This window comes from Talpa occidentalis, unplaced genomic scaffold (genome assembly GCF_014898055.3).
Source record: "Talpa occidentalis isolate TD23 unplaced genomic scaffold, MPIMG_talOcc4v2.1 talOcc4.9, whole genome shotgun sequence".
NCBI lineage: Eukaryota > Metazoa > Chordata > Mammalia > Eulipotyphla > Talpidae > Talpa > Talpa occidentalis.
In genome coordinates, this window is record NW_023605305.1 from 71,180,841 (window position 1) to 71,201,425 (window position 20,585).

Genomic DNA, 20,585 nt, shown 5'->3' on the forward strand with positions numbered 1-20,585 from the left:
CCTCCAAGGAGGCTTTGGCCATGGAACCCCAAGGGAGAAGTGGGCCCCCGAATCCCTCCCACCAGCGCCCCCTACTGGCAGTGTTTAGAAATGCACCATTGTGCAAGCATATTTGGGTGGGCTGTGTCAGGCTCCCCCCGGGGGTGGAGCCTGGGGCTAATCAGCGCTGCAGGGCCAGGTGTACCTTCTCTCCTTGAGTGATAATGGGTTGCCCGGGGCTTTGTTCCTGGCCCTTCTGCTGTTTTGTTGCAGGCCGCAGTCCCCCCTTGTCTGGAGCTACAGGGGTTAACCTAACTGACAGTGATCCCGCCCAACCGCCTGGGGCATCTTTTGGGCACAGGCCTGCCCCTGGGGGTGTGAGTGAGCAGAGGGTGCAGGTGTCTCCAAGGGGGAAGAAGGCCCCGTTCCCTCAAGGGAGTACATGTCCCCGGATCCCCATGTGGAGTTCGGGCCCCGGACACCAGAGGGGTGTCAGACCCCTCTCCCTAGGGCTTCTTGGGGCTCACGGCCTGCCCCAGGGGGTGTGAGAGTGAAGGTGCAGGTGTCCCGAAGGGCCAAGAAGGTCTTGGTCCCCCTAGTGGAAAAAGGGCCCTGTTCTCCCAAGTGTGCACAGGTCCCCAGACCCCCAAGCGGTTTTTGGGCAAGGACCTCCAAGGGGGACGTGGGCCCCTGAACCCCTCCCACATGTGCCCCCTACCGGCAGTGCTGAGAAATGTACCATTGGGCATGTGCAGTCGGGTGGTCACAGTCAGGCTACCCCATGGGGTTGCTGGGGCTCTCAGCACTGCCGGGCCAGGTGTGGCCTTTTCTCTTTGAATAATGGTGGGTTCCCTGGGGCTTCGCTGGCTGGACCGTCTGCTGTTTGGGAACAGGACATGGCCCCTGCTTGTTTGGGGCTACAGGGAGTGTCCACCCTGACAATGACCCACCCAACCTCCTGTGGCATCTTTGGGGTGCAGGCCTGCCCCCAGGAGTGTGAGTGAGAGCAGAAGCTGCAGGTGTCTCCAAGGGGGAAGAGGGCCCCGTTCCATCAAGGGAGTACAGGTCCCCGGATCCCCAAGCGGACTTCAGGCTCCGGACCCCAATGGTGAGTCGGGCCCCTCTCCCAAGGGCATCTTTGGGCACATGGCCTGCCCCCGCGTGTTTGAGTGAGAGCAGCCAGTGCAGGTGTCCCCAAGGGCCAAGAGGGTCTCATTCCCCCAAGTGGGAAGAGGGCCCTGTTCTCCCAAAGGTGCACAGATCCCCGGACCCCCAAGTGGGCTCCGACACAGACCCCCAAGTGGGAAGTGTGCCCCCGAACCAGTCCCAGCAGTGCCCTCTAACGGTCGTGCTGAGAAATGCACCATTGTGCAGGAGCAGTCTGGTGGGCGGGGTCAGGCTACCCCATGGGGCAGATACTGGGGCTCATCAGTGCTGCAGGGCCAGGGGTGGCCTTCTCTCTTTGAGTGATGATGGGTTGCCCGGGTCTTCGTCCACCGGCCCGTCTGCTGTTTGGGAAAGGCCGCGGGCCCTGCTTGTCTGGTGCTACAGGTGGTGTCCTCCCTGACAATGACCCCACCCAACCGCCTGGGGCGTCTTTGGGGTGCAGGCCTTCCCCCGGGCTGTGAGTGAGAGCAGAGGGTGCAGGTGTCTCCAAGGTGGAAGAGGGCCCCGTAACCTCAAGGGAGGACAGATCTTCGGATCCACAGGGGATTTCGGGCCCTGGACCCCAAAGGGGCATCGGGCCCCTCTCCCGAGGGCACTTGGGTCACATGGCCTGCTCCCAGGGGTTTGAGTGAGAGCAAAGAGTGCAGGTGTCTCCATGGTGGAAGAGTCCCAAGTTCCATCAAGTGAGTACAGGTCCCCTGATTGCCAAGGGGTCTTCGGACCCCAGAACCCAAAGGGGCTTCAGGCCCCTCTCCCTAGGCATCTTGGAACACAAGGCCTGCCCCCGGTTGTGTGAGTGAGAGCGGAGGGTGCAGTGTCCGCAAGGGCCAAGAGGGTCCCGTTCACCCAGGTGGGAAGAGGGCTCTGTTCTCCCAAGGGTGCACAGAATCTGGACCCCCAAGCGGGCTTTGGTCACGGACCCCCAAGGGGGAAGTGGGCCCCGAACCCCTCCCCCACCGCCCCCTACCGAAAGTGCTGAGAAATGCACCATTGCTCGTGCACAGTCAGGTGGGTGGGGTCAGGCTACCCACTGGGGCGGAGGCTGGGGCTCTCATTGCTGCCGGTCCAGGTGTGGCCTATTCTCGTTGAGTGATGCTGGGTTACCAGGGTTTTCGCACGCTTGCCCGTCTGTTGTTTGGGATCAGGCCGTGGTCCCTGCTTGTCTAGGGCTACAGGGGGTGTCCAAACTGACAATGACCCCGCCCAAGCTCCTGTGGCATATTTGGGGCTCAGGCCTGCCCCGGGGAGTGATTGAGAGCTGTGGGCGCTGGTGTCTCCAAGGGGGAAGAGGGCCCCTTTCCCTCAAGGGAGTACAGGTCCACGGAACCCCAAGTGGACTGTGGTCCCTGGACACCAAAGAGCCGTCAGGCCCCTCTCCCTAGGGCGTCTTAGAGCGCATGGCCTGCGCCCGGGGGTGTGAGTGACAGCGGAGGGTGCAGGTGTCCCCAAGGTCCAAGAGGGTCCCAGTCCCCCTAGTGGGAACAGGGCCATGTTCTCCCAAGGGTGCACAGGTCCCCAGACCCCCAAAGGGGCTTTGGGCAAGGACCCCCAAGGGTGAAGTGGGCCCCTGAACCACTCCCACCAGCGCCCCTACCGGCAGTACTGAGAAATGCACCATTAGCCATGCACAGTCGGGTGGGCAGGGTCAGGCTACCACATGGGGCAGATACTGGGGCTCATCAGCGCTGCAGGGCCAGGTGTGGCCTTTTCTCCTTGAGTGATGCTGGGTTGCCTGGGGCTTCCCACACCAGCCCGTGTGCTGTTTGGGAACAGGCCACAGTTTCTGCTTCTCTGAGGCAACAGCGGGTGTCCTCCTTGACATTGACGCCTCCCAACCGCCTGGGGCGTCTTTGGGGCTCAGGCCTGCCCCCTGGGGTGTGAGTGAGAGTGGAGGGCGCAGGTGTCTCCAAGGGGGAAGAGGGCCCCATTCCCCTAAGGGAGTACAGGTCCCCAGATCCCCAAGGGGACTTGCGCCCTGACCCCAAAGGGGATTCGGGTCCATTACCTAGGGCATCCTGGGGCACACGGCCTTCCCCTGGAGCAGTGAGTGAGAACTGAGTGTGCAGGTGTCCCCAAGGGCAAAGAGGGTCCAGTTCCCACAAGTGGGAAGAGGGCCCTGTTCTCCGAAGTGTGCACAAATCCCCGGACCCCCAAGGGGGCATCAAGCATGGACCCCCAAGGGGGAAGTGGGCCCCCTAACCCTTTCCACCAGTGCCGGCTACCATTAGTGCTGACAAATGCACCATTGCGCATGCGCAGTAGGGTGGCAGGGGTCAGGCTCCCCCCGGGGGTGGAGCCTGGGGCTCATCAGCATTGCTGGGCCAGGTGTGCCCTTTTCTCCTTGAGTGATGCTGGGTTTCCCTGGGCTTTGAGCGCCGGTCTGCCTGCTGTTTTTGAGAAGGCCGCGGTCCCTGCTTGTCTGAGGCTACAGGGGGTGTCCACCCTGACAATGACCCCTCCCAACCGCCTGGGGCGTCTTTTGGGTGCAGGCCTGCACCCGGGTGTGTGAGTGAGAGCAGAGGGCGCAGGGTTCTCCATGGGGGAGGGGGAACCCTTCCAATAAGGGAGTACAGGTCCTCGGATCCCCAAAGGGGCTTCAGGCCCCTCTCCCTAGGGTGACTTGGGGCGCACGGCCTGCGCCCAGGGGTGTGAGTGTGAGCGGAGGGTTCAGGTGTCCCCATGGGCAAAGAGGGTCCAGTTCCCACAAGTGGGAAGAAGGCCCTGTTCTCCCAAAGGTGTACAGGTCCCCAGACCTCCCAGGGGGCTTCGGGAATGGACCCCCAAGGGGGAAGTTGGTCCCCGAGCCCCTCCCACCAGCGCCCCCTACCGGCAGTGCTGAGAAATGCACCAGTGGGCATGAGCATTCAGTGGGCAGGGTCATGCTCCGGGGGTGGGGGGGGTGGGGTGAGCTTGGGGCTCATCAGGGATGCCGGGCCAGGTTTGGCCTTTTCTCCTTGAGTGATGCTGGGTTGCACGGGGTTTCAGGCGCTGGCCTGACTGATGTTTGGGAACAGGCTTCGTTCCCTGCTTGTCTGGGGCTACAGGGGCTGTCCACCCTGACAATGACCCCGCCCAACCACCTGGGGCATCTTTCGGGAGCAGGCCTGCCCCCGGGGGTTTGAGTGAGAGCAGAGTGCCCAGGTGTCTCCAAGGGAGAAGAAGCCCCCGTCCCTTAAGGGAGTACAGGTCCCCGTATCCCCAAGGGGACTGTGGGCCCTGGACCCCAAATGGGCCTTGGGCCCCTCTCCCTAGGGCGTCTTGGGGCGCATGGCCTGCCCCCAGTGGTTTGAGTGAGAGCGGAGGGTGCGGGTGTCCCCAAGGGGCAAGAGGGTCCCGTTCCCCCAAGTGGGAGGAGGGCCCTGTTCTACCAAGGGTGCACATGTCTCCAGACGCCCAAGGGGGCTTCGGGCACGGAACCCCAAGGGGGAAGTGGGCCCCCGAACCCCTCCCACCAGCGCCCCCTACTGTCAGTGTTGAGAAATGCACCACTGCACATGGGCAATTGCATGGGCGGGGTCAGGCTCCCCCCGGGGGCGGAGCCTAGGGCTCATCATCGTTGCTGGTCCAGGTGTGGCCTTTTCTCCTTGGTGATGCTGTGTTGCCCCGGACTTCACGCTCCAGCCCGTCTGTTGTTTGGGAAGATGCCGCGGTCCCTGCGTGTGGGGCTACAGGTGTGTTCTCCCTGACAGTGACCCCGCCCAAACACCTGGAGTGTCTTTGGGGCGCAGGCCTGCCCCCCGGGAGTGTGAGTGAGTGCTGGGGACCAGCCTCTGGCAAAATGTCGTGTCAGGGGTTCCTGAAAGGATGTGATGGCGTCTGCGAAAACGGAAGAGCTAAGGGGAATGGGATGAGGTAAAATGAGTAGACACTGACACTTGGTGAGGTGCTAGTATCTTCTGCCGAATGACTCAGCAGGTCTTTAGTTATTCATTTTTAGTAAACAGAAAAAAAAAAACCATTGTCATTGTAAAGCAGAAACAATAGTGTATTTTATTCCCATAGACTACTGGCTCCTACAGGTCCCAGCTAGATGGTAGCCTTCAAGGTTAATAGATAAAAAAAAAAAAAAACAGACCTAACACTGAAACTTATTATTTCAGCTAGACAATTATCTGAAACAGTGGATAGCCGCCAGTGCATCCCTATCAGCTAAAGCCTAAGCATCAAAAGACTATTTTATTCACATAGCCTTCAGAGACCAGCTGCTACTCAACTATCAGAACTTTTTCTACCTACAAACTTCTTAACACAGTTAACTTCATTTAAAAACTTTCCTAAGAAACTTCTAAAAAAAAAGGAAACTTCTCAAAAATAAAAGAAGGATTTACTATAATTGTTATGCTGGATTGCTTGTCAGATATATACAATAAATTGTCCCCCATTGTTAATTGGGACAAATTGTGTAGTAACTAATTTCTAAACACATAATTTTCCATGCCAATTGCTTGCAGTCTGCTGATAAATATAATTTATAGCCTAATGTACTTTTTGGGAAATTTTGTCTCTATGACCAAGAACAAAAAATTAAGGAATGTTAGATCTTCAGCCCCATGGTGTGAGGCACAAGGAATCTCCACCCTCACGATATGAGGCCCTTTAGCTTCGGCCCCAAGATGTGAGGCCTTTTGAGCTTCGCTGTTTGCCAGTGTCTTATCTGGCTGGGGTATCAAGGCCTCCTGCAAGTGAGAGCGGAGGGTGCAGTTGTCTCCAAGGGGAAGAGGGCCCCTTTCCCTCAAGGAAGTACAGGTCCCCGGATTCCCAATGGGAATTCGGAACTGGACCCCAAAGGGGCTTCGGGCCCCTCTCCCTAGGGCGTCTTGGGGTGCACAGCCTGCCCCAGGGGATGTGAGTGAGAGCGGAGGGTGCAGGTGTCCCCAAGAGCCAAGAAGGTACCGTTCACCCTAGTGGGAAGAGGGCCCTGTTCTCCCAAGGGTGCAAAGGTCCCCGGAACCCCAAAGGGGCTTCGGGCACGGACCCCCAAGGGCTAAGTGGGCCCCAGAACCCCTCCCACCAGCGCACCCTAGTGGCAGTGCTGAGAAATTCACAATTGTGCACGCGCAGTCAGGTGGGCGGGGTCAGACTCCACCCGGGGGCGGAGCCTGGGTCTCTTCAGCGCTGCCTGGACAGGTGTGGCCTTCTCTCCTTGAGTGATGCTGGGTTGCCCGGGGCTTCGCGCGCTGGCCCATCTGCTGTTTGGGAACAGACCGGGGTCCATGCTTGTCTGGGGCTACAGGGGGTGTCCATCCTGATAATGACCCCACACAACCGCCTGGGGCGTCATTGGGACACAGGCCTGCCGCCGGGGATGTGAGTGAGAGCAGAGGTCGCAGGTGTCTTCACGTGGAAGAGTGCCCCGTTCCAGAAGGGAATGCAGGTCCCCTGATCCCCAAGGGGACTTTGGGCCCCGGACCCCACAGGGGCTTCGGGCCCTCTCCCTACGACCTCTTGGGGCTCATGCCCTGTCCCCGGGGGTGTGAGTGAGCGGAGGGTGCAGGTGTCCCCAAGGGCAAAGAGGGTCCCGTTCCCCCAAGTGAGTAAGGGCCCTGTTCTACCAAGGGTGCACAGGTCACCGTACCCTCAAGGGGGCTTCGGCCATGGACCACCAAGGGGGAAGTGGGCCCCCGCATCACTCCAATCAGCGCCCCCTACCGGCAGTGGTTAGAAATGCACCATTGCACATGCAAAGTAGGGTGGGCGGAGTTAGGATCCCCCAGGGGCGGAGCCTGGGGCTCATCAGCATTGTCGGTCCAGTGTGGTCTATTCTCCTTGAATGATGCTGGGTTGCCCAGGGCTTTGAGCGCTGGCCCGGCTGCTGTTTTGGTGAAGGCCACGGTCCCCGCCTGTCTGGGGCTGCAGGGGTTATCCTCACTGACAGTGACCCCGCCCAACCGCCTGGCATCTTTTGGGCACAGGCCTGCCCCTGGGGGTGTGAGTGAGCGGAGGGCACAGGTGTCTCCAAGGGGGAAGAGGGCCCCGTTCCCTCAAGGGAGTACAGGTCCCATGATCCCCAGGCGGACTCCGGGCCCCGGACACCAAAGGGGCATCTGGACCCTCTCCCTAGGGCATCTTGGGGTTCACAACCTGCCCCCGGGTGTGTGAGTGAGAGCTGATGGTGCAGGTGTCCCCAAGTGGGAAGAAGGCCCTGTTACCCCAATGGTGTACATGTCACTGGACCCCCAAGGGGGCTTCGGGCAAGGACACCCAAAGGGGAAGTGGGCCCCCAAACCAACCCACCAGCGCCCCCTACCGGCAGTACTGAGAAATGCACCATTGCACATGCGAGGTCGGGTGGGCGGGATCAGGCTACCCCATGGGGCAGAATCTGGGGCTCATCAGCGCTGCAGGGAAGGGGTGGCCTTCTCTCCTTGAAGATGCTGTGTTTCCCGTGTTTCGACCGCCCGCCGGTCTGCTGTTTGGGAACAGGCCGCGCGCCCTGCTTGTCTGGGGCTACAGGGGGTGTACTTCCTGAAAATGACCCCGCCCAACCGCCTGGGGCGTCTTTTGGGGGCAGGCCTGCCTGTGGGGGTGTGAGTGAGAGCGGTGGGCACAGGTGTCTCCAAGGGGGAAGAGGGCCCCATTCCCTCAAGGGAGTACATGTCCCTGGATCCTCAAGGGGAGTTCGGGCCCCGGACACCAAAGGGGCATCTGGCCCCTTTCCCTAGGGCGTCCTGGGGTTCTGGCCTGTCCCTAGGGGGTGGGTGAGAGCGGAGGGTGCAGGTGTCCCCAAGGGACAAGAGGGTCCCATTCCCGCTAGCGAGAAGAGGGCCCTGTTCTCCCAAGGGTGCACAGGTTGCCGGATCCCTAGGGGCCTTCGGGCACGGAACCCCAAGGGTGAAGTGGGTCCGCGAATCCCTCCCACCAGCGCCCCCTACCAGCAGTGCTTAGAAATGCACCATTGCGCATGCACAATCAGGTGGGCGGGGTCAGACTCCGCCCGGGGTTGTAGCCTGGGGCTCATCAGGCTGCAGGGCCAGGTGTGGCCTTCTCTCCTTGAGTGATGCTGGGTTGCCCGGGGCTTCACTGGCTGGCCCTTCTGCTGTTTTGTTGCAGGCCGCGTCCCCGCTTGTCTAGAGCTACAGGGGTTATCCTGACAGTGATCTCAGCCAACCGCATGGGGCAACTTTTGGGCACAGGCCTGTCCCTGGGGGTGTGAGTGAGTGGAGGGCGCATGTATCTCCAAGGGGGAAGAGGGCCCCGTTCCCTCAACAGAGTACATGTCCCCTTATCCCCAAGGGAAGTTCAGGTCCCGGACACCAAAGGGGCATCAGGCCCCTCTCCCTAGGGCTTCTTGGGGCTCACGGCCTGCCCCCGGGGTTGTGAGTGAGAGCAGAGTGTGCAGGTGTCCCCAAGGGCCAAGAGGGTCTCGTTCACCCTAGTGGGAATAGGGCCCTGTTCTCCCAAGTGTGTACAGTTCCCCGGACCACCAAAGGGGCTTCTACCATGCACCCCAAGTGGGAAGTTGGCCCCCTAACCCCTCCCACAAGCGCCGGCTACCAGTAGTGCTGACAAATGCACCATTGCGCATGTGCAGTCGGGTGGCAGGGGTCAGGCTGCCCCCGGGGGTGGATCCTGGGTCTCATCAGCACTGCCTGGCCTGGTGTGCCCTTTTCCCCTTGAGTGATGCTGGGTTTCCCCAGGCTTCGCACATGGCTCGTGTGCTGTTTGGGAACATATGCAGTCCCTGCTTGTCTGGTGCTACAGCAGGTGTCCTCCCTGACAGTGACCCCTCCCAACCGCGTGTGGCATCTTTGGGGTTCAGGCCTGCACCAGGGTGTGTGAGTGAGAGCGGAGGGTGCAGGGGTCTCCATAGGGGAGAGGGAACCCTTCCAATAAGGGAGTACAGGTCCTCGGATCCCCAAAGGGGTTTTGGGCCCCTCTCCCTAGGGCGACTTGGGGCACACGGCCTGTCCCCAGGGGAGTGAGTGAGAGCGGAGGGTTCAGGTGTCCCCATGGGCAAAGAGGGTCCAGTTCACCCAAGTGGGAAGAGGACCCTGTTCTTCCAAAGTTGTACAGGTCCCCCGACCCCCAAGGGGGCTTCAGGAACGGACCCCCAAGGGGGAAGTGGGCCCCCGAACTGCTCCCACCAGCGCCCCCTACCAGCAGTGCTGAGAAATGCACCAGTGGGCATGCGCATTCGGGTGGGTGGGGTCATGCTGGGGGTGGGTATGTGAGCCTGGGGTTCAACAGCGCTGCCGGGCCAGGTTTGGCCTTTTCTCCTTGAGTGATGCTGGGTTGCCCGGGGCTGCACGAGCCGTCCCGTGTGCTGTTAGGGAAGATGCCGTGGTCCCTGCTTGTCTGGGGCTACAGAAGGTGTCCTCCCTGACAATGACCCTGCACAACCACCGGGGGCATCATTGCGGTGCAGGCCTGCCCCCAGGTGTGTGAGAGCAGAGATCGCAGGTGTCTCAAAGCGGGAAGGGGCACAGTTCCCTCAAGGGAGTACAGGTCCACGGATCCAAAAGGGGACTTCGGGCCCCGGACCCCAATGGTGAGTCGGGCCCCTCTCCTTAGGGCGTCTTAGGGCGCACGGTCTGCCCCCGGGGGTGTGAGTGACAGCCGAGGTTGCCGGTGTCCCCAAGGGCCAACAGGGTCCCGTTCCCCCAAGGAGGAAGAGGTTCCTGTTCTCCCAAGGGTACACAGGTCCCCGGACCTCCACGGGGGCTTTGGGAATGGACCCACAAGGGGTAAGTGGGCCCCCGAATCCCTCCCACCAGCGCCCCCTACCGGCAGTGCTGAGAAATTCACCATTACGCATGCTCAGTCGGGTGGCTGGGGTAAGGCTCCTCCCTGGGTTGGATCCCGGGCCTCATCAGCGCTGCCTGGCCAGGTGTGGCCTTTTCTCCTTGAGTGATTCTGGGTTTCCCAGGCCTTCACTCGCCGGCCTGTCTGCTGTTTCCCCACTTGTCTGGGGCTAAAGGGGGTGTCCTCCCTGACAGTAACCCCGCCCAACCGCCTAAGGTGTCTTTGGGGTGCAGGCCTGACCCCAGGGGTGTGAGAACAGAGGGATCAGGTATCCCCATGTGGCAAGAGGGTCCCTTTCCCCCAAGGGGGAAGAGGGCCCTGTTCCCCCAAGAGTTCACAGGACCCAGGACCCCCAAGGGGGCTCAGGCCCAATCCCTCATGGGACAGAGGGCCCCCGAAATCCCAATCATTGCCCCCTTCCAGTGGTCCTGAAATACTCACTTTTGCGAAAATCAATGTTATCCAACACATCAACCAAAATCAAAGTAAAAACCATTTGATAATATCAATAGATGCCGAGAAAGCTTTCGACAAAGTGCAACATCCATTCATTATAAAAGCCCTTGAAATTCTTGGGATACAAGGAGCATACCTCAACATCATAAAGCCCTTATATGACAAGCCAACAGCTAGTATCATTCTCATTGGTGAAAAGCTGAAATCATTCCCATTAAGATCTGGAACAAGACAAGGATGTCCACTCTCACCACTACTTTTCAATATAATACTGGAAGTCCTAGCCAGAGCAATAAGACAAGAGAAATACATACAAGGTATACAAAAAGGAAAAGAAGTCAAACTATCACTATTTGCAGATGATATGATAATGTACACAAAGAACCCCAAAAACTCCACAGAAAATCTAATTCAACTAATCAATAAGTTCAGTAAAATGGCAGTATACAAAATCAACATGCAAAAGTCAGTAGCCTTCCTATACACAAACAATAAATCTGAAGAATTAATCAAAAAAATCCCTTTTATTATCGGGGGGAAAATCAAATACTTGGGAATAAATCTAAAAAAAGAGGTAAAGGATATATACTTAGAAAATTATAAAACACTGCTAAAAGAAATAGAAGAAGACATAAAGAAATGGAAAGACATCCCCTGCTCATGGATTGGAAGAATAAACATTATTAAAATGGTCATCCTACCAAAAGTAATATACAGATTCAATGCTATTCCAATAAAAAATTCAATGTCATTCTTCAAAGTAATAGAACAATTATTGATGAAATTCATATGGAATCACCAAATACCCCGAAAAGCCAAAGCTCTCCTGAAAAAGAAGAAGGGAATGGAGGCATCACACTCCCAGACTTCAAACTATACTACAAAGCCATAATCATCAAAACTGCATGGTATTGCAACAAGAACAGACACACGGACCAATGGAATCAAATAGAAAATCTAGAAATAAACCCACAGATTTATTGTCAACTAATCTTTGACAAAGGATCAAAGAATATGCATTGGAGCAGAGTTTGTTCAATAAATGGTGCTGGGAAAATTGGGTCGCTACGTGCAAAAGAATGAAGCTTGACTACTACCTCACACCATGTACAAAACACAACTCAAAATGGACAGACTCACATTTCGGCACTCAACCGCCTGCACCATTTAAGCATTTTTTTAACTAAGTTTTCTGACAAGAATCTTGAAACATTGGCAGATTAGAATGAGTGGCAAGAGACTGAAATGCTCTAAGAATTTCTTGAAGCTTATTAGAGAGTTCAATGGAGGGTGCTGTACCATCCTTTACTTTATTAAAAATATTCCCCATCACTAGCCTCTGAAGAGGCCTTGTGATCAGGGTCAGATTGAGAAGAGACCAGTAAAGGTTTTTAAACTCCCTCTTGTAAAGGGAGCGCTAAGTTGTTCTTTATAATTGTTTTGAGGGGAGGTAGGATTATTACCCACAGGATGAAGCCTGGGCTCATCAGCGCTGCTGGGCCAGGTGAGGACAATGATCCTAATACTGGAGCAAGAGGTCCAGGCAGCTGCTTGCTGAGACCAGGGGCAGCCATCCACTAGCCTGTGGCAGTGGGTTGGTACTGTTTTGATAAGAACCTTACAGTCCCTTGAAGTCATATTATACCCATTTTTTTTAACGTTGAACAATTTTTTTGTAAATGAATTATGATTACCATTTTTGGAAACCTTTTAAAAATTTCTTAAAAACAGTAAATGGCAAACCCTAGTGTCAGGGCTCTCAGTTGTTTTTTATATTTGATCTGAGGGGGTGTGAGATTATCACTCAAGTTTCTAAGAGAGAGAGTAAAGATTTTAACTGAAAAACTCACAGAAGAAAGTTAACATCACAAACTCAGTGTCTGTCTGCCTTTTACCGGACTGATTATCATCACAGAGTCCAGCTCTGTGGGCCTTTTACCTGGCTGGTTTGGAAAAAAGTAACATCACAGACTCAGAATCTGTGGTCCTTTTACCATGATGATTTGGAAGAAAAAGATAGGAAAGACACGACTGAAAACACCTTTACGCAGGCAGAATCTGGTGGGCAGGGTCAGACTCCGGCCGGGGTGGAGCCTGGGGTCATCAGCGCTGCGGGCCAGGTGAGGACCCTTTGAGTGGTGCTGGGTTGCCCGGGGCTTTCCGCACAAGTCTGTCTGTCTGCAGTTTTGGAAGAGGGGGCGATCGCCGCTTGTCTGTGGCTTACAGGGGGTGCCCTCCCGGACAGTGACCCTGTCCCTCTGCCTGGGGCATCTTCAGGCGCACGTCCTGCCCCTGGGGGTTGAGTGTGAGAGGAGGGTGCAGGTGTGCCCCGGGGGGAAGATTTACCGTTCCCCCAAGGGGGAAGAGGGCCCTGTTCCCAAAATGGGCTTGAGGTCCCTGGACCCTGTTGGAGGCCTAGGACCCCATAACACCATGGGTGCAGAGTTCCCCCTACCACCGTGGAGGCTGTGGGACCGCGAACGCCCTTACCTGCGCCTCCTAGAGGCAGACATGAGAAGTGCACCTTTACGTAGGCAGAGTCTGGTGGGCGGGGTCAGGTTCCAGCTGGGGCGGAGCCTGGGGCTCAACAGCGCTGCTGGGCCAGGTGAGGACCCTTTGAGTGGTGCTGGGTAGCCCAGGGCTTTCCCCGCTGGCCTGTCTGCCAGCAGTTTTGGAAGAGGTTGTGGTCACCTCTTGTCTGTGGATTACAGGGCGTTCCCTCCCTGAGTGAACCCGCCCCTCCGCCTAGGGCAACTTCGGGCGCAGGGCCTGCCCCTGGGGGTGTGAGTGCGAGAGGAGGGTGCAGTTGTCCCCCAGGGGAATAGGGCCCCGTTCCCAAAACGTGCTTGAGGTCCCTGGACCCTCTATGGGGTCGAGGACCCCGTACCCCCGTGGCTGCTGGGTCCCCCCTACCCCCGTGGAGCTGAGGGTTCCCGAGCGCCCTCACCAGCGCCCCATAGCGGCGGACATGAGAAGTGCTCCTTTACGCAGGCAGATTCCCGTTGCTGGTGTTAGGCTCTGGCCGGGGCTGAGCCTGGGGTTCATCATCGCTTTTGGGCTAGGTGAGGACCCTTTGAGTGGTGTGGGTTGCCTGGGGCTTTCTGCGCTGGCCTGTCTGCCTGCAGTCTTGGAAGAGGCCGCGGTCGCCGCTTGTCTCTGGCTTGCAGGGGGTGCCCTCCCTGACAGTGACCCCACCCCTAAATATAGGGCGTCTTCAGGAGCACGTCCTGCCCCTGGGGTTATGAGTGCGAGAGGAGGGTGCAGTTATCCCCCAGGGGGAAGTGGGCCCCATTCCTAAAACAGGCTTTAGGACCCCGGACCCCGTAGGCAGCCTCGGACCCCGTACCCACGTGTCTGCAGATGTCCCCCGACCCCCATGGGTGCTGGTGGTCCGCGAGCGCCCTCGCCAGCACCTCCTAGAGGCCTACATGAGAAGTGCACCTTTGTGCAGGCAAAGTCTGGTGGGCGGGATCGACTCCGGCCAGGGGCGGAGACTGGGGCTCATCACCGTTGCTGGGCCAGATGAAGACTCTTCCCCTTTGAGTGGTGCTTGGTAGCCCTGGGCTTTCCGCGCAGGCCTGTCTTCCTGCAGTTTTGGAAGAGGCCGTGGTCACCGCTTTTCTCTGGCTCACAGGAGGTGCCCTCCCTGACAGTGACCCCACCCTGTCCGGAGCCGCCTGGAGCATGTGCCGTGTTGCACATGTGCTCGATAAATTAGGTTTCGATTTACTGTTTCACCTTCGGAGAAACCCCTGCGTTCTCCTGTAAATCACGCGAGACTGAGAGGTACGATGGGAGGAGCGACCAGGGTATAAGAAGGGAACCACGAGAGAGAGAGAGAGACTGCGAGGAGACTGTGAGAAGGAGATACGGCAAGGGGTACTGCGAGAGGAGCAGAGAGAAGGCCAGGGAAGAAAGAAAGACAAGGAAAAGAAATATATGTAAAAGTAGGAAAAGGATAAAGGAAAAATAAAGAAGCAAATGCTAGAGTCAAGTTGTCTCAAGCTCCTCATTTCAATCCTCAGCCCTTCTCTTTTCATGCCTCCGAATTCCACGGGTCGGGACAGGTGGCGCCCAGCGTGGGGCACAAAAAAGAACGAAGGAACCGCTGAAGGACCAGCTGTGGTTAGCCAGCGAGTAAAGTAAAGTAAGGTAAGGTAGCTGGGATCATGGGCAATTCAATGTCCAAGGGTCAGTTAGTTATTTCCCTGAAAGCTCTCCTAAAAGAGTTTGGGGTTCCTCTCAGTAGAAAAATTCTTAAAGGATTTATAGAGACCCTTAGTATCACTAGTAAATGGTTTCTGGAGCAGGATCAGGTCGATAGTGACAATTGGAATAAGTTGAAAGGAGATATTGTCTTGCATCAGCAATTATATGGCCTTGAGTCTCTTCCTGGCACTACTTTGACGGTCTGGGGAGTGGTGTGAGATGCTCTTAATGCTGGTGGCACTGCTGCCACTCAGTTAGCCACTGAGGCCGTCAGGACAGCGAGACAAATGGAGGAAGAAGATAGAAGTTCCATTGTGAGTTCTACATTGGTAAGTCCCCCTTCCTCTACTCAAATAATAACAACAGCCCCTTCTCCAGATTATTCTACTGATGAGTCTGGAGGAGAGGAGGAACAGGATGAGAAAGGCCTCAGTTGTTATAAGCCAGGGAAGTGTAAAAGGAGATGGAAAACACCTGGGGAGCTACCTCCTAGAACACTCGACAGGGTTGATCTTCCGTTAATGGAAAGACTGTGCTCTATGATGGAAAGAGTTCTGGCTTCCCAGGCCCCTAATTATGCTTATCCAGTAGTGGAAGGGACAGATCCTCAGGGGGTGCGTAGTAGAGTACATGTCTCCACATCTTTTAAAGATTTGAAGGCTTTGAAGGAGGCAGTTACTCAGTATGGCCTCCAGAGCGCTTTTACGCATACCTTATTGGATAGCTGGATCGGCACGAATCTGATTCCTAATGATTGGAAGGCACTAGTCAGAGCGGTGACTTCCCCAGGGGATTATTTGGTATGGAAAGGTATATTTTTAGAGAACTGCACCTATACAGCTAAACTCAATACTGATGCTGGATTTCCAGTTAGAAACAAGGATATGTTAGCAGGAGAAGGGCAATATGATAGTAACGACCGACAAAAGGATTATGATCCGGCTGTATTTGCCCAAGTTGCAGCAGCTGGACGGTCAGCCTGGAAGGCAATAGGAGATAGAGGAGGAACCGACATTCAGTAAACAAAGGTCATTCAAGGGTCGACAGAAACTTAAGCGGAGTTCCTAGCAAGATTGATGACTGCAGCTGGCAGAATTCTAGGTAACACTGATGCCTCCCTACCGATAGTTAAACAGCTTGCATTTGAAAAATGCTAATAAATGGTGTCAGGAAGCTATTAGACCCTGGAAAGCTAGGGCTAGTTTGGATGATTATGTGAGACTTTGTAAAGATATTTGTGAAGCGCAAGTTACCAGTGCAGTGATCGCTCAGGCCTTGTGTGGTCCAGTATCTGGACCCCAAAACCGTGTCTGTTTCGCTTGTGGTAGCAAGGGCATATAAAGGCCTCCTGCCCGTCTTTGGGGTGGAGTGGGGGTGCTACGGCACCATGAACTGCTAACCCTCAAAAGAAACCAGGAGTTTGTCCATGGTGCCAAAAGGGTAGTCATTGGGCAAACGTGTGTCGGTCTAAGACAGATTATCAGGGAAATCCGCTGACCCCCCGTATGGGAGGACAGCCGAGAAACTCGTGGGGGAGGGCGCAGCCCCCGGGACCCGCTCAGCCAATTATTGGGGCAGTTCAGAGCAATCCTCAAATAAGGCAAAGTTTTTCTCTGACCTCTTCCACACCTCTCCAGGAAGTGGCGGTTTCGATTTGAGTTTCTCAGCATATACTGTTCTTACTGCTAGCATGGGAGTGCAATGTTTACCTACGGGTCAGTATGGCCCTCTCCCCTATGGAATTGTGGGGCTAATAATTGGCTGCAGCTCCAGTGCCCTTAAAGGCCTTCAGGTCATCCCAGGCCTCATTGATACTGATTACACTGGATAAATTAAGATTCTTGTGTCTGTTGCTCGTGGAGTTATCTCTATATCCCCTGGTGACAGAATAGCTCAAATTATACCATTACCAAGATTAGCCAGTGATGGAAAAGTCCACCATGTAATTTGTGGTGCTGAAGGTTTTGGCTCTTCAGGTAACCCTCTTGTGAATTTGGCTCTGACATTAGATAAGAGGCCTCTAATTGAATTGATAATTAATGGCAGAACATTTAAGGACCTTTTGGATACTGGGGCAGACACTTCCATTATATCCAAGGAGCATTGGCCTTCACAGTGGCCCGTGGCTACCGCTTACACCTCCTTGCAGGGTCTGGGAATATCCCAAAATCCTTCCAGGAGTACTACTGTGCTCTGCTGGAGGGACAATGAGGGCCATAGTGGGAAATTTCAACCTTATGTCCTCCCTGGAATCCTCATGAACCTCTGGGGACAAGATGTTCTGGTGGAGATGGGAGCTTCATTAGTCATGGATAGTCCAGCTGGCCAAATGATGGTTAATCAGGGCTACGTGCCTGGACAAGGTTTGGGTAAAAAACAGCAAGGGTATCCCTCTTTTAATCTACAGGAAGTAACTAGGGAAGCAGGGGATAAACGAGGGCTCGGTTACCCTTTTTTCTAGGGGCCGCTGTGATTAGGCCTCCACCCATGCCCATTCCTATCACCTGGAAATCTGACACACCTGTGTGGGTACCACAGTGGCCCCTGCCGAAAGAGAAGTTAGAGGCCGCAAGAATGTTAGTAGAAGAACAGCTACAGGTCGGACACATAGTCCTGTCTACCTCCCCCTGGAATACTCCCATCTTTGTTATCAAAAAGAAGTCTGGAAAATGGAGACTATTACAGGACCTTAGGGCAGTGAATGAAACTATGGAGATTATGGGACCAGTGCAACCTGGCATTCCCTCTCCAAGTGCCATTCCGCGAGATCATTATATCTTTTTTTTTTTTTTAAGATTTTTTTTAAGAGAGGCATGTTTTTTTTTATTTATTTATTTGTTTGTTTGTTTGTTTTGTTTATACATGCACTGGGTACAGTCAGAAGCGCGGGAGGGTGAAAGAATTCACCAGAGCCAGAGTGAGGAGCAGAGCAGGCAGAAGGACCAAAGTACACTGCTGAGGGGAGCAGTGGGCGGCAGGAGAGGTCTGCGCGCCATGTGGGACCCTCCTCCGGTGGCTGGGGAGCAGCCGGGGATCGAACCAGCGCCACAGAGGCCGCGGGCAGCTTCGCAACCCAGCGCTCTACCGCTGCGCCACCTGGGAGGCCCAGATCATTATATCTTGATCCTAGATTTAAGGATTGTTTTTTTCACTATTCCAGTACATGATCAAGATTCCAAATGCTTTGCATTTTCTATCCCGGCCATTAATGCTGCTGCCCCACATGATAGATATCAATGGGTGTGCCTTCCTCAGGGTATGGCAAACAGCCCCACCATCTGTCAAATTTATGTCTCCAGAGTCATTGCTCCTGTTAGAATCAAACATTCGCAAGTGCATGTATATCATTATATGGATGATTTGTTACTGGCAGCTCCCACGTCTGACCTGCTGTATGCCTGTTTCCAGGACCTGGAGAATCATTTACTGATGTCAGGTCTAAAGATTGCTCCTGAGAAGTTACAAATGGCTGAGCCTTTTCAGTATTTAGGATACCATTGGAGTAAAGGCAGTTATGCTCCAGCAGTACCAAAATTGACAGTAGCTCACCTTCGCACCTTTGCAGCGATCTAACATGGATACACTCTTCACTCTCTATTACATCGGGAGAGCTGAAGACTCTTTTTAACATGCTGAAAGGAGAAGCAGACCCTGCTTCTCCTAGAGTCATTGCAAAGGAAGCTCGTGAAGCGATTACCAGAGTCAAAAAGGCTCTAGCCCAGGTGACCTTAAATAGGTTGTCTGTCTCTCGCCCTTTTGATGTCTTGGTATTTTGTAGTAACCTTACTCCCACAGCACTTATATGGCAAGATGGTCCCGTTTATTGGATCCATCTTAACATCTGTCCAAAACGAGTCTTAGAGCCTTATTTTCATTAGGTTGCCAGAATTGTACAAACGGCTCTGGACTCTAGCCTACATCTTTCAGGTACTCACCCGCGAGCTGTGATTCTCCCCTATAACAAAGAACAAATTCAGTGGTTAATACACCACGATGAAACATGTAGTATCCTTTATTTTACCACTTCAGTACTTTTTGATTCACATTATCCCAGCAGCCCTTTATGCAAATTTTTACAAAATCATCCAGTCTGTTTCCCCAGGATCCTCGTTACTAAACCTATTGCGGGGGCGTGGACAGTGTTTACAGATGGCTCCAGTAATGGTACAGCCTCTTTTGTCTCTGAAGGGGATTGGAAGGTGGTCTCGGTGCCCAGTGGTTCGGCCCAAGTCGTTGAGGAGACCGCCGTCCTCTCGGCTCTCGAGACCTACTCACAAGAACCTATCAATCTGTATTCTGACAGCAAATATTTGGTACATGCTTTAAATGTTTTGGAAACTGTTGCTCATATTTCTGTTCATAGCTCCATTGTACCCCTCCTTCATCAATTGCAAACACTGATTCGTAAGAGAACTCATCACCTTTTTGTGGGTAACATCAGAGGTTATCTTCCATTGCCAGGACCTTTAGCAGCTGGCAATGCCACAGCTGATTCTCTTACTAGGGGACATCTAATTTGTCCAGCACTTCAGAGTGCTATGGAAGAACATGCAGTCTTGCACACCAATGCCACGTCACTTAAGGGTCGTTACGGGTTGACTCGTCATCAAGCTCGTGACATTGTTTGTGCCTGTCACAAGTGTGCACATTTTGCTCCAGCTGCTGTGCCTCCCCCAGGAGTTAACCCCCGGGGCATCCTCCCTAACAATATTTGGCAAGCCGATGTGACTCATGTACCCTCTTTTGGACGACAGAGCCTGGCCCATGTCTCCATTGACACATTCTCTGGTTTTCTTTTCACCTCCCCACATTGCGGTGAAGACTTCTGATGTCCGCTCACATTTGCTACAAGTGTTTGTGGTAATGGGCCGCCCACGTGTCATTAAGACAGATAACGGTCCTGGTTATGCCAGTAAGGCTTTTGCTTCCTTTTGTGCGATCCATCATATTGTGCACAAAACGGGAATTCCATACAACCCACAGGGCAGGGTATAGTTGAACGTGCCCATGGTTCTCTGAAAACTATGCTTTTAAAACAAACAGGGGGAGAACACTCCCCCAGGGACCGTTTGACTACAGCTCTCTTTACCCTTAATTTTTTGACCCTAGATACCCAGGGGCAGTCAGCTGCTGATCGGCACTGGTCGCCAGACCTTCGGCAGGTCATGATGCTGCAAGCAAGATGGAAGGATCAGGTCAATAATGAGTGGCAACCACCCACACCAGTATTAATACAGCTGCCAGGCAGCATTTGTATTTTCCCACAGGATGCAGAAGCACCCCGATGGGTTCCTGCTCGATTGGTTCGGTTTGTCAATATATCTGACCCTGCTAACCTTGATGACACAAGCGTCCCAGATGTCAGTACAATGGGCGATTGTGCATCAGCTGCCTTTTTTTCTCCTCATTGATCGTCATGATTCCACTTTTCCGCAAGTATTTGCCACTAATCTTACTATTGGTCTTGCTTCCAAGCCATTGGATGGTGCCCTGTTGGGCCATGGTGAGGTGAAATTATTTAATGGCATTTACTCTGCAAACATTGGTTCTACCATTGAACAATCTGTTAGTATTCAGAATAATAGATTATAGAGTATGTCTGCTGCTGTCTGTCTGTCCCCTCCTTTCTTTTTTGTCCTCCCCAATAATTCAGGAAATGCCACTGTGTTGAACTGTTCAGCGGAGCCCTGCGCCCTCTCTGCCTGCTGGACCCGGAGTGCAGAGAGGGTTGTGATCGTCTGTCTGCCTTCCACTTTTTTTCCACTTTAATCATGTCCGTGGATGCTTCTGCACATCTTTCCCCTGTTCTATCTAGGAGGAGACGTGATTTTGGCATCACTGCAGCTGCTGCCACCGTCGCTGTCACTCAAGCTGCTGCAAATACGGACACTATAAACAATTTAGCTGCCAATGTCGCCTTTGCATTACCAACACAGCAAAATATGAATGGACATTTACGAAATGGACTTTTTATGCTTAGTCAGCAGTTAGCTCATGTAAGAAGAGGTAGACACACTTTTGTTAACCGCTCA